Here is a 12070-nt window from a genome sequence, read left to right on the forward strand (position 1 = left end):
CAGTTTGCCACATCACAATGATGATCTTACCAAAAAAAATTACTTATTTTTGATGATCGCTAACAAACCATCACAAGATTGGTTCAGATCTCTGGATTCATATATTTCCAAATTCCTTTGGAAAGATAACCCCCCGCGTATCAGCTTAAAAACGCTACAAAGAACCAAGGATAGAGGAGGATTAGATCTGCCTAATTTTCACCAATACTTCTTAGCCAACAGGCTTCAGTTCATCTCAGAATGGTTAAAACATACCTTCTTAGTTGAGCCCTGGCTAGATGTTGAACAGGCACTATGCAAGGATCTAGAGATTTCAGACCTACCATTTATTAGCTCAAACATCAAAAGACATGAATGCTTTAAAAGTATCAACATCAGCTTTTCTCTGACAGCATGGTGGGAGTTTCTAAAAATAACGGAGTCTTCATTAATCCCATGCAAACGTACACCTATCTGGAATAACCCTGACATATTACAAAACAATAATATGATTAATTTCCCAGAATGGAGTTGTAAAGGAATTAAATACTTAGAACATATATTAGAGGGGACAGAATTTATTCCATTTGACAGACTAGTTGCACAATATGGGATCAACAAGAAAAGATTTTTAGAATATCAACAAATTAAATCCATAGTAAAAAAGAAATTTAACCTCAGTCAACTTGAATTACAAACACCACCAAGTGCGGCACATTTTCTTACTCTTAAATCCCCCAAATTATTATCTAAAATATACAGAACACTTTCTAAATTAGATGAATCAATATCCCTTCCTATTGCAAAGTGGGAAGCAGATTTATCAGTCAGCTTAGACCAAAACCTCTGGTCTCAGATTTGCTTAAAAACCTTTAAATTAATTAAAAATCCCAGTCTGCAATTAATACAATACAAAATACTACATAGAGTGCACTATACAGGTCATCGGATGTTCAAGATGGGCTTTACATCTTCCAACAACTGCTCACACTGTCAAGGCAATACACCAGACAATTACATCCATGCTCTTTGGTTCTGTCCACCAGTGCAGAAGTTTTGGCGTGAGATATGTGAAGACTTATCAAAGTGTCTGAAATGTAACATTCCAACTTCCCCCCTTAGTGTGTTTGTTGGGCAGCTTAGATAATGTCACTTCAGAAAAGAATATAGCCCATATGATTTTCACTGCCCTATGCATAGCCAAGAAAACAGTCCTCATGAACTGGAAAAATAAAAATAATCTTAATTCTAACCAATATAGAAATTATCTATTAGATTACATTAGTCTTGACACAGCCTCTGCCACCACATCAGATCAATTGCTCTGGACTCCTTTTATCAGCTCCATCACCTAGTGGGGGTGGGGGGTCATAGTTTGGTCCCGCCTTCACTGTTGTGATTGGTGTGGGGGTAGGGACAGGCTTAGGGCGTCGGGGGGTTCCCCGGAGGCATCTTCCTTGGGGGGCTCAACCCGGGGTAGCGGTCATGTCCGGTTGGGGGCTCTGTTGGCTCTCAGGTGACTGTTTCCTCGCGGCTGCGTGCAGCGGGGCTAGGGGAGGGTCTGTGCTGACGGACGTGGGTTACTGACCTGGTAGCCTGGCTGGCCCTGGGTGGGTCCGGGATGGGCGTGAGGTTCTGGGGGCGCTCCATCTCTGGGCTGGGGCCGGGGCCGGGCCTCGGGGGCTTGGATCCTGGTTGGTGTGTTGCCGGGGTTGTGGGCGGGTGGGTGCATGGGGGCCCGGCCCTGGAGCAGGGTGCCGCCGGTGCGTCGAACCGCCTGGGGGGCTCTTCAACTGGTGGGGGAGATGGTCACATCGTGCAGGAGCTTTCCTCTCTTCAGGAACTCTCTCTGCAGGAGGGGGAGATACAGGAGAGGTGGAGGAAGATCTCAGCCTGGGCGTTTACTGTCTTATGTAGTCTGGAAGATGAGTGGATGGTGGGGTGGGTGCAGTTTTCTCTGTGGTGGGGTTGGGTGGACTGTCCCGGGCTCTGTGGGGCCGGGAGGCGCTGCTGCACTGGGCCCCGGTCTGGATGGGCCTGGGCCCCCTTTCCCTGGCGGGTCGCGGAGTGTGGGAGTGCCTACTGGGGTCAGCGGGGGAGCTGGCCCCAGGGAGGGGTTACCTGCCCCTCCCTTCCTTCCCTCCCCATCTCCAGCTGCCTCCCTCTTCCCGCTCCAACACAACCACCCCACACATGCAGGGCCTTGGAGTAGGGGTATGTCACCAGGGTGCAGAGGAGGCTACCCCCCCCTCTGTCCCCTTCTGGCTGCCTCTGCCTCAATTTTATCCCACAACTTAGACATTTACATCATTCACACTCTCATTACACATACATATAGGATCTTGGGGGTGGGCACAATCACGGAGTCCAAATTACCATCAGGGTGTACACCTCACCCCTGGCGTCGTTGCCCACCTCTCAATTTTAAATACACTTAGACATTGAGGGCTATCAGGAGGGACTATGCGCTTACCTGCCGCTCCTTGGCAGGTAGCTCCATGCCCTCCTGGGTTTTAATTGCACCTTAGAACACACATGCATCAACACTACAATGAGCGGGTGGAGGGAGGTTTGGAGTCTTCTCCCACCCCCATTCTCTGCGGCCTGCTGGAGCGGGGGGGCTAGGTGGAGTTGGCCGTCTGACTGCGGTCTGGGGTGTGGGGCCTCCCTGCTGCTACGGAGTCGGGGCGGTCTGCCTCTCCCCACCGCAGGGAAAAGGGTAACACCACCTGGGTCTGGGTGCAGTTCCCCCCTCCAGGGGCAAGGGTACCTAGACCCGGTTTGTAGAGTACGCTTGGGGAGTGTGATCGTGTGTACAGCGTCTCTTTATGTCTGTCTCCACGTTGGTTGAGTGTGGAGTGAGTGCACATGAGAGCATGAGGGTGGGAATGGATGTTTGTGTCTGTGTGTGCCTGTATGTCTGTGTCTATATGTCAGGTTGGGTATCAGACGCCACCTCTCTGGGGACACCTCAGGCCCTCCAAGGTTTGGAGGCCTATCTCCACCTACCACCACTTCCCCTGCCGGTGGCGGACTCCCTCAGGTGTCGGTGCGTTGGTGGTTCTTTGTGTCTGGGGGTGGGTGTCCAGGTACACACCGGCTCACTCCTTGGCGGCCGCTTATTGGGGCCTGGAGCCTGGGCCTCGCTCGGGCCCCTTCGGGGGTGGGGTGCCCCCGGCCTCTCGGCCTGGGGCTCGGTCACTCAGGCACAGCTGGCGGCCAGCGGAGCTCATGGGCGCGTCACTGCAACTCCCCCTGGCTTCTGCTCCGCGACTGCTGGGTGAACCCTCATCTGGGACTCTCCTCAGCTCTTACTGGAACAGTGGCGGTATGTATGCAGGACACACGGGTGTTCACTGCTCGTAGACCCAAATTACACCTTCCTTGGCTGCTACTTCGAAGCACATCTGTCCTGCGTGCTGCACAACAACATTGAATATTTAGTATTTACTGCTGTTTACACTTAGCTAGATTAATGCGATGGTGTTGTGTTTAGTATGTTGCTTTGTTTTTTTTTTTGTCTTTCTTTTGCTTGTTTTCTATTCTTCTCTCAACAGGTGATCCAGGAGATTTTTTTTTTCTCCCCCCCCTTTCTCACTGTCCCTCTCCCCTTCTGTTTTTCCTTTCCTTCCTCTTTCTTTCTCCCTTTCCTATCCCTCACTCATGTCTGTCCCGTCTGTAACATCTGAAAATAAAATATAATAAATAATAAAAACAAAGATTGACCAAATGGACCAATACGGCAATGCCACGATGATCCATTTGGCAAAGTAAAGCCATTGGGTATCCTTGTTGGTCTTCAGACAACAATTCTGATGGCTAAAGAACCAAATGGGACAGGCGAAAAAAAAAAAAAAAAAAAAAAAAAAGCATGCATTGCTGTTACCATCATCTTGTCCGGTTCACTTAGTAGGTTGAGAAGTGATACATAGACTAGTGAACTAGTCTTATTTTTGGGGAAGGATGATTGAATCATAGCAGGGGTGAACAGAATGCTGCAGGGGGTCAGATGAGTGGAGACTAATAGATTATTGAGTTTCTTGTTTCTGATGTGTGGGGGAGGTCTTATCATGATGCACATCTGGGTACATGGGGAAAACAAAAACTCATTATGTAATAGAATATTGCTGTTGTGTGAGGTGTGACTGGTGGATGAAAGTTTTGGAGATTTACTGATGTGTAACCCCTATAGACATAGTTACTAGTATTTTCTTGTTTTTACCTGGTACTATTATTTCCGACACCCCTTGAACACACTTTGATTTTCCGTAGTTCAGTGAATGCAACAAAAGCACGTTGCTGCATTAAGCTAGGCAAAACGGAGCAAGACACCGAGAGCAATTAACAAGCTACACAGTGAGTCTTTTGGTATAAAATAAGTGTTATAAAGTATTTTCAACAGTCTCTAACTTAAAGTTATGTACTTTTCAGAGGCCTTTATGTGTTTCACTCTCGACCAAAACCAGGCAGAGCGTGTGTTTGTTTCTTGGGAATTCCGGTGAGTTACTAGAGATGATAAGTTAGCAGGAAAACTTATGCTAATTTTACATGTGGTAAACACTGCAACAGTGCGAATTCTGTATTGTCTAAAAAAAGCTAAAACCAGTCGGAGTACTTGAATTGTGTGTGAAATGGAATGTCGTATTTTATTTTATTGTCTATTTGATTGGGCATCTTCACAAATGCGCAAAACTAATGTAGGATGCACTTTTCTTTTAGCCATAAATGTTGTCCAGTGCCTTTCCTGCACTTTGTCATTTCAGTTATAGGTTAATACATGTAAATAAGTTATTTAAAACTAGTTACGTTACAAACATTTCATGATGTGATTACATATGCCTTAAAAAGGGGTATATAAATATAATCGATTGTAATGCTGTAAAGCAATACAAATGGAATTCATAGAGACAGAACAATGTTAAAACAACAGTGTACTTGATTTTGAAAACTTTTTGAGATCTCATTTTATTTAGAAAAACTGTTAAGAACTATTTTGTTTATTGCTCTGTACTGTATGTGCAGACTGGTTTTTTGTGATCCTGGATCTGAAGTGGTTCTGGATATGGATGGCGAGCCAGACCTGTGAAAACTCTTGGCGAATCCAAAAGCAGTGTGGCCAGCTGTTCTGGATGCAGGAGTAGAGCTACAGTCTGAATTACTTCGAATCGCAGGATTTCAGATAAGCAAGAGCAAAAGCTGCTTACTTGATACGGATTGTTTCTCTGGGAAACAGTTGAACTCCCAATATCCTGCTCATCAGGAGTCAGGTCTAAAGAGACTACTTATTTTATTTTATTTTGTTGTTATTTTCAAAAGAGCGCTCTTCTCTGTTGATTTTCTGTTAATTTTCTATGCTGTTTACATTGGGTTATTGCACCACTGTAACATTGTAATAAATCTGCCGGCTGTTCAACACTCAATTCTCTCAAATTTATTTTACTCCTCTCGAATCTAGTCTATAAGTTTAATCCTACTATACTAAGCAGGTGTTACATAAAAGTGGCGAGCCAGCCAGGAGGAGTTTGGCTATTTAATGCCTTTAATCCAATCATTGGCACACAGTTGGCAGTTTTATGACAATTTTTGCTCATTTTTCCACTGAAGTAACATGGATGTCATTGAACGTGAACGTATCAAGGTACCAAATGCTGTACTAATCAGTGGGTTTTCTGGTACAGAGACTGATGAAGAAGTTGTTAAGTTTTTGCAACACTATGGTTCTATTGCACGAACAGTGAAAATTGCTAGTTCTGACCCTGACTTTAAAGATACAGTTATAGTTGAGTTTGAGTATGGCACAGCCATTGAATCGATTCAGGGTGAACTACCCTGTCACAGAACAACATCTGACCCAAATGTAGTTCACAGCATCCAACTCTTATCCCCAATTTACAGTGCTAAGCTAATGGCTAGTACTACAGAGTCTTACCTTTCTAATTTAAAGGGTATTGCTAAGGTGAGTGGGGTAGATTATGAGAAAATGCTACTCAGTGAACTTAACAAACTTCAGGCCTCTGCTGGGGAAAGGGAGGGTACAGCCCCCTCTAAGGTCATTTCAGTAGATGACCCAGTCCCTTTAATACCTGGTTCTGTTTTGAGACGACCAAGCAGTGAAACTATCCCACCCACTCTGACCACTGACACCATCAATCCTTCCCTTACTGACAGACCAGCTCCTATTTTGAACCCTGAACACTTGACCACACCTGAAGTCCAGAGGGTCATTGTGGAGCACATTGTCAAAAGTACTGACATGTCCCAATCCTATCCAAGCTCTGCAAAATTCAGGTCCTTTTCTGGAAAAACTCCATGCCCTAATACGGAGGTTGACTATGACACTTGGCGAAGTCATGTTGAGTTTTATCTTGCAGATTCTTCTGTTCCTGAAAGACAAGTAGTACGGAAGATCATTGATAGCCTCTTACCGCCAGCTGCAAACATTGTTAAACAATTGGGTCCCTTGTCCAGCCTCAAAGACTTTTTGAGCTTGCTTGATTCTGCATATGGAACTGTAGATGACGTTGATGAGCTGTTCGCAAAATTCTTGAGTACAAACCAAAATGCTGGCGAAAAACCTTCAGCCTATGTGCACAGGCTGCAGACTACCCTTGACAAAGTTGTAAAAGGGGGAGGAGTCCCAGTTAGTGATTTCGATCGGCAGCTTTTGAAGCAGTTCTGTAGGGGATGCTGGGATGATAACCTAATCGCTAGCCTCCATCTAGAGCAAAAGAAATCCAGTCCACCCTCCTTTTCTGAGCTGCTTTTACTCTTGCGAACAGAGGAAGATAAGCAGGCAGCCAAGTCAACTCGCATGAGGCAGCACTTGGGAATTTCAAAAGTAAAGGTGCAGTCCAATCCTTTAAATGTTTACCCAAACACTGAGTTTCAAGCTGCTGCTGCTGCTGACAGCTCCGCTCAAGCATCTGCCAAGAAACTGCAAAAGCAAATTGCTCAGCTGCAAGAACAGTTAAGTTCCTTAAAAGCTTCAATGGAAACCATGGTTGCAAAGAAACCTCAGGCAAAGTTCCCAAAAGCTGTAAAGAAACAGCAGCTAAAGGAGTCACAAACACAGAACTCTCCGTTGAAAAATGAAGGCTTTGGCAAAAACAAAAAGCCTCGCCCATGGTTCTGCTTTAACTGTGGCGAGGATGGCCATATAGCTCCCTCTTGTGACAATGAGCCGAATCCCAGTACTGTTGAAGCCAAGCGGAAAGAGCTAAGGGTAAAACAAAAAGCTTGGGAAGACCAATGTGACTCTGATTTAAACTAGTTCCTGTTTCAGTTGAGGGACAAACTGGAACTAGAAGCGACAAAAGTCCCACTCAAAACCGCCCAACAAAAAAGTGTTGTGCACAAACAAGTATGCGTCATTCCAGCTTTCCAAAGGGCTTAATTGGCAAGAAGTGCACAGCTAATGTCAACATAGCTGGAGTGAGTTGCAATTCTTTGTTAGACTATGGGTCGCAAGTAACGACTATTTCACACTCATTTTACCAGAGACATTTGTCTGATCTTCCCATCCAGCCAATCAGTGACTTAGATGTTGAGGGTGCAAATGGACAAGTTGTACCTTATCTAGGGTATGTAGAAGTTCCAATTGGCTTTCCAAAAGAGTTTGTTGAGTCTGAGCCCCAAATTTCTACATTAGCTCTCATTGTCCCTGATTTACGTTCCAGCACAGACTTACCAGTTTTAATTGGTACAAATGCCCTTGATGTTTTATATGAGGAACACTGTAGGGATACTCCCATTTCATCAGCTGTCTATGGCTATAGTCAGATTTTAAAAATCCTTGAACATAGACATGAAACAAAAAGCACAGGAAAGCTTGGACTAATGACACTGAGGGGCAACACACCTTACGTAATACCAGCTCATGAAAGGGTTTGCCTAGAGAGTTACGCCCACCTAAATTCACCACCCACTGACAGATGGGCAGTTGTAGAGCAGCCAACTTCCTCAGCCCTTCCGGGAGGAATCTTTGTCGATTGCTGCCTTATCACAGTGCCACGTCAAAGTCCTTACAAGCATCCTATTTGGATCAGAAACGAAACCGATCATGACATCATCCTTCCTGGCAACTGCGTTCTTGCTGAACTACACATTGCAGACCAAGTCCTTGAAACTCAAACCACGTCGAGTGCAAACTCTGCAGGCTGTTGCAGCCTGTCTGCAGACTCATGTTCATTACCCAGTGACCAGTTGACCTTTGATTTTGGCGATTCACCTCTGCCCGAGGAATGGAAAAGTCGGGTCACGCAGAGTCTTAGTGCCTACCGTGACGTTTTTGCATGCCACGATCTCGACTTTGGCCATGCCACTAAAGTTAAGCATAAGATCAAGCTTAAAGACGAAACGCCTATAAAACAGAGATCGCGGCCCATTCATCCAAATGACTACGAAGCAGTCAGGAAACACCTTAAAATGCTTCTCGATGCTGGGGTAATAAGACAGTCAGAATCTCCCTTCTCATTCCCCATCGTTGTAGTCAAGAAAAAGAATGGTGAGGTACGCCTCTGTGTGGATTACCGCAAGCTTAATGTGCAAACGGTAAAAGATGCTTACGCGTTGCCAAACCTCGAAGAGACCTTCTCTGCCCTATCTGGTTCAAACTGGTTCTCTGTCATGGACTTGAAGTCAGGCTATTACCAGATAGAGATGGAGGAGGAGGATAAAGCCAAAACAGCCTTCGTATGCCCACTGGGGTTTTATGAGTTCAATCGAATGCCGCAAGGCATCACAAATGCTCCCAGCACCTTTCAGAGGTTAATGGAGAGGTGTATGGGAGACATTAATCTCAAGGAGGTACTCGTCTTCCTAGACGATTTGATTGTTTTCTCAGACTCCCTCGAGCAACATGAACAGAGGCTAAAGCATGTTTTGGACCGTCTTCGTGAATATGGCTTAAAGTTGTCCCCGAAAAAATGTCACTTTTTCCAGACATCAGTTAAATATTTGGGCCATATTGTCTCCAAAAATGGTGTGCAAACAGATCCTGAAAAGGTTGCTACTATCAAGACCTGGCCAGTGCCACAAAACTTGAAACAGCTGAAGTCATTCTTAGGGTTCACAGGCTATTATCGCCGATTTGTTAAGGACTATTCAAAGATAGTCCGGCCCTTAAACGATCTCACATGTGGCTATCCACCTCTCAGAAAAGGCCAGAAGCAATCAGGCACTTCCAAATATCTCAATCCTCGAGAACCCTTTGCAGACAGATGGACGCCTGTTTGTCAGTCAGCCTTTGAATGCATTAAGGAGAAGTTAACATCATCCCCTGTATTGGGGTTTGCAGATCCAAAGCTCCAATATGTTCTGCACACTGACACTAGTACCACGGGCCTGGGTGCCGCTCTTTATCAGGAGCAGGATGGTAAAATGCGCGTCATTGCCTATGCTAGTAGGGGATTGACACCAAGCGAGACCAGATATCCAGCTCATAAGCTAGAATTTCTAGCTCTGAAATGGTCCATTGTCGAAAAATTCCATGATTACCTTTACGGTAACGAGTTCATCGTTGTAACGGATAACAATCCGCTTACATATATTCTGACCACGGCAAAACTTGACGCAGCGAGTTATCGCTGGTTAGCAGCGTTGTCTACCTTCAACTTCCAAATCAAATACAGAGCTGGGAAGGCTAACCAGGATGCCGACGGCCTATCACGGAGGCCTCATCAAACTCTGGCTGCAGATAGTGTGACATTGGAAGAGGAAAACAGGATTCAACAACTCACCTCACGTCTTCTCGGATCCCTTCCAAGCTCTAACAGTGTATGCCCTGACACTGTAGCAGCTATATGTAATAAGCATCTTCTCAATGAGAACAGTGAGAACTCACCTTGTGTCATTCTGGTTGAGTCCTTGGCTATGAGTGCTGATGCCATTCCTGATGCATACAGTGATGCTGAGCCATCTGGTCAAGTAGCTGCTCCCTTGTTTTCTGAGCATGAGCTTAAAGAACACCAAAGATCTGACCCAAGCATAAACCACGTCATTCAGTTACTAGAATCTGGTGCTGATGTTCCACGTGAAAACAGGTCTGAAACATTTGACATAAAACTGATGCTCAGAGAATGGAAACGTTTTGAAATGAGAAATGGCCTTCTGTATAGGAAACAACAGTGTGACTCAGTTACAACTTACCAGCTTGTACTCCCTGTCTCTCTTAGGTCTACTGTTCTCAAGCTGCTCCATGATGATATGGGTCATATGGGGTGGGAGAGGACTCATGATCTAGTGAGGGCAAGATTTTATTGGCCTAAGATGGGTGCTGATATTGAGACTAAAATAAAGAACTGTGGTCGTTGTGTTAGAAGGAAGTCCTTGCCTGAAAAAGCAGCACCACTGGTTAACATCAAAACCACACGCCCAATGGAATTGGTGTGTATGGACTTTCTTTCTATTGAACCCGACAGTAAGAGTACCAAAGACGTGTTGGTCATCACAGATCATTTCACGAAATATGCAGTGGCCTTGCCCACCCGAGACCAAAAGGCAACCACTGTGGCCAAAAACCTTTGGGAAAACTTTTTAGTTCACTATGGGTTCCCCGAACGCCTCCATAGTGACCAGGGGAGGGATTTTGAGTCACATGTGATTAGGGAATTGTGCTCAACGACAGGCATTAAAAAAGTAAGGACCAGTCCTTACCACCCGAGAGGTAACCCCGTTGAGCGATTCAATCGCACCCTGCTTGGTATGCTGGGCACTCTGAAGGATGAGCAAAAGATTCATTGGCGTGATTTTGTCAAGCCTCTTACCCACGCCTACAACTGTTCAAAGAGTGAGGTTACCGGGTTTAGCCCTTACGAGCTAATGTTTGGTCGAAAACCCAAGTTACCAGTCGACCTTGCCTTTGGGTTGCCAGTTACAGGGGACTCACCAACATCCCATTCCCAGTATGTGCGCAATCTGAAAGCTAGGCTTGAGGAAAGTTACCAGATTGCACTCGAAAACTCCAAGAGAGTTGCTGAGCGAAACAAGAACAGGTTTGATAAAAAAGTCAGAGAGTCCACACTTCAAGCTGGGGACAGAGTCTTAGTCAAGAACGTTCGCTTGCGCAGTAAACACAAACTTGGCGATAAATGGGAACACATGGTGTACCGTGTTGTTAAGAAACTGGAAAATGTTCCTGTGTATGTGGTCCAACCAGAGAAGGGTGGTGGTCAGAGCAGGACTCTTCATCGAGACCTTTTACTTGCATGTGGTGATCTCTCAGACATTGAGGATGAGGTTGAGACAAAGCCCAAAACTCCACGTCGACCTAAGACTCGTCAGAGCCCTTCTGAACCTAAAGATACAGAAATGTCAGAGTCTGAGGAGGAGTATGAATGCATTTCAGGTCATCCCTCAATCCAAACCGAGACGTTTATCAGGATTTGTGACCAAACTCAAAACCATTCCAATGTGCAAAATGAGACACCAAGCGCCGAAATTCAAAATGATCCATGTACGCTCAAAAGTGACAACTCTTTGCTTCAACCAATAGAGACAATCTCGGACGAGAATGACCATGGACAGGGAAATCAAACTGAACCTGAACTGCGGAATGAGGAATCTCACTCCAACATCATGGGAGAGAATCATAATGTCCAAGTTCCAGGAGAACCAGATGTTGAGATAGAAAACACAGAGCATAGTGAAAATATCACTGACCAACATGCTGAACAAACACCTGAAATAACTCCTGAAACACCTCAAGTGAGAAAATCTGAGAGATTAAAGCGACCCCCAGGACGGTTTCATTACCCCCAGTTGGGTCAACCCCTTATATCCTTTGCACAACGATTTCTGGATAACTTTAACCAAGCTCTTGAGTCGTTTAGTAGCTATGAAAACACTCAAATCTATGATGTTTAGATACATTTTAAGTACATGAAGGGACTCATGTTTATTCAAAGGGGGAGGGTGTAACCCCTATAGACATAGTTACTAGTATTTTCTTGTTTTTACCTGGTACTATTATTTCCGACACCCCTTGAACACACTTTGATTTTCCGTAGTTCAGTGAATGCAACAAAAGCACGTTGCTGCATTAAGCTAGGCAAAACGGAGCAAGACACCGAGAGCAATTAAGCTACACAGTGAG

This window comes from Simochromis diagramma, unplaced genomic scaffold (assembly GCF_900408965.1).
Source record: "Simochromis diagramma unplaced genomic scaffold, fSimDia1.1 OVJJ01000616.1, whole genome shotgun sequence".
NCBI classification, from domain to species: domain Eukaryota; kingdom Metazoa; phylum Chordata; class Actinopteri; order Cichliformes; family Cichlidae; genus Simochromis; species Simochromis diagramma.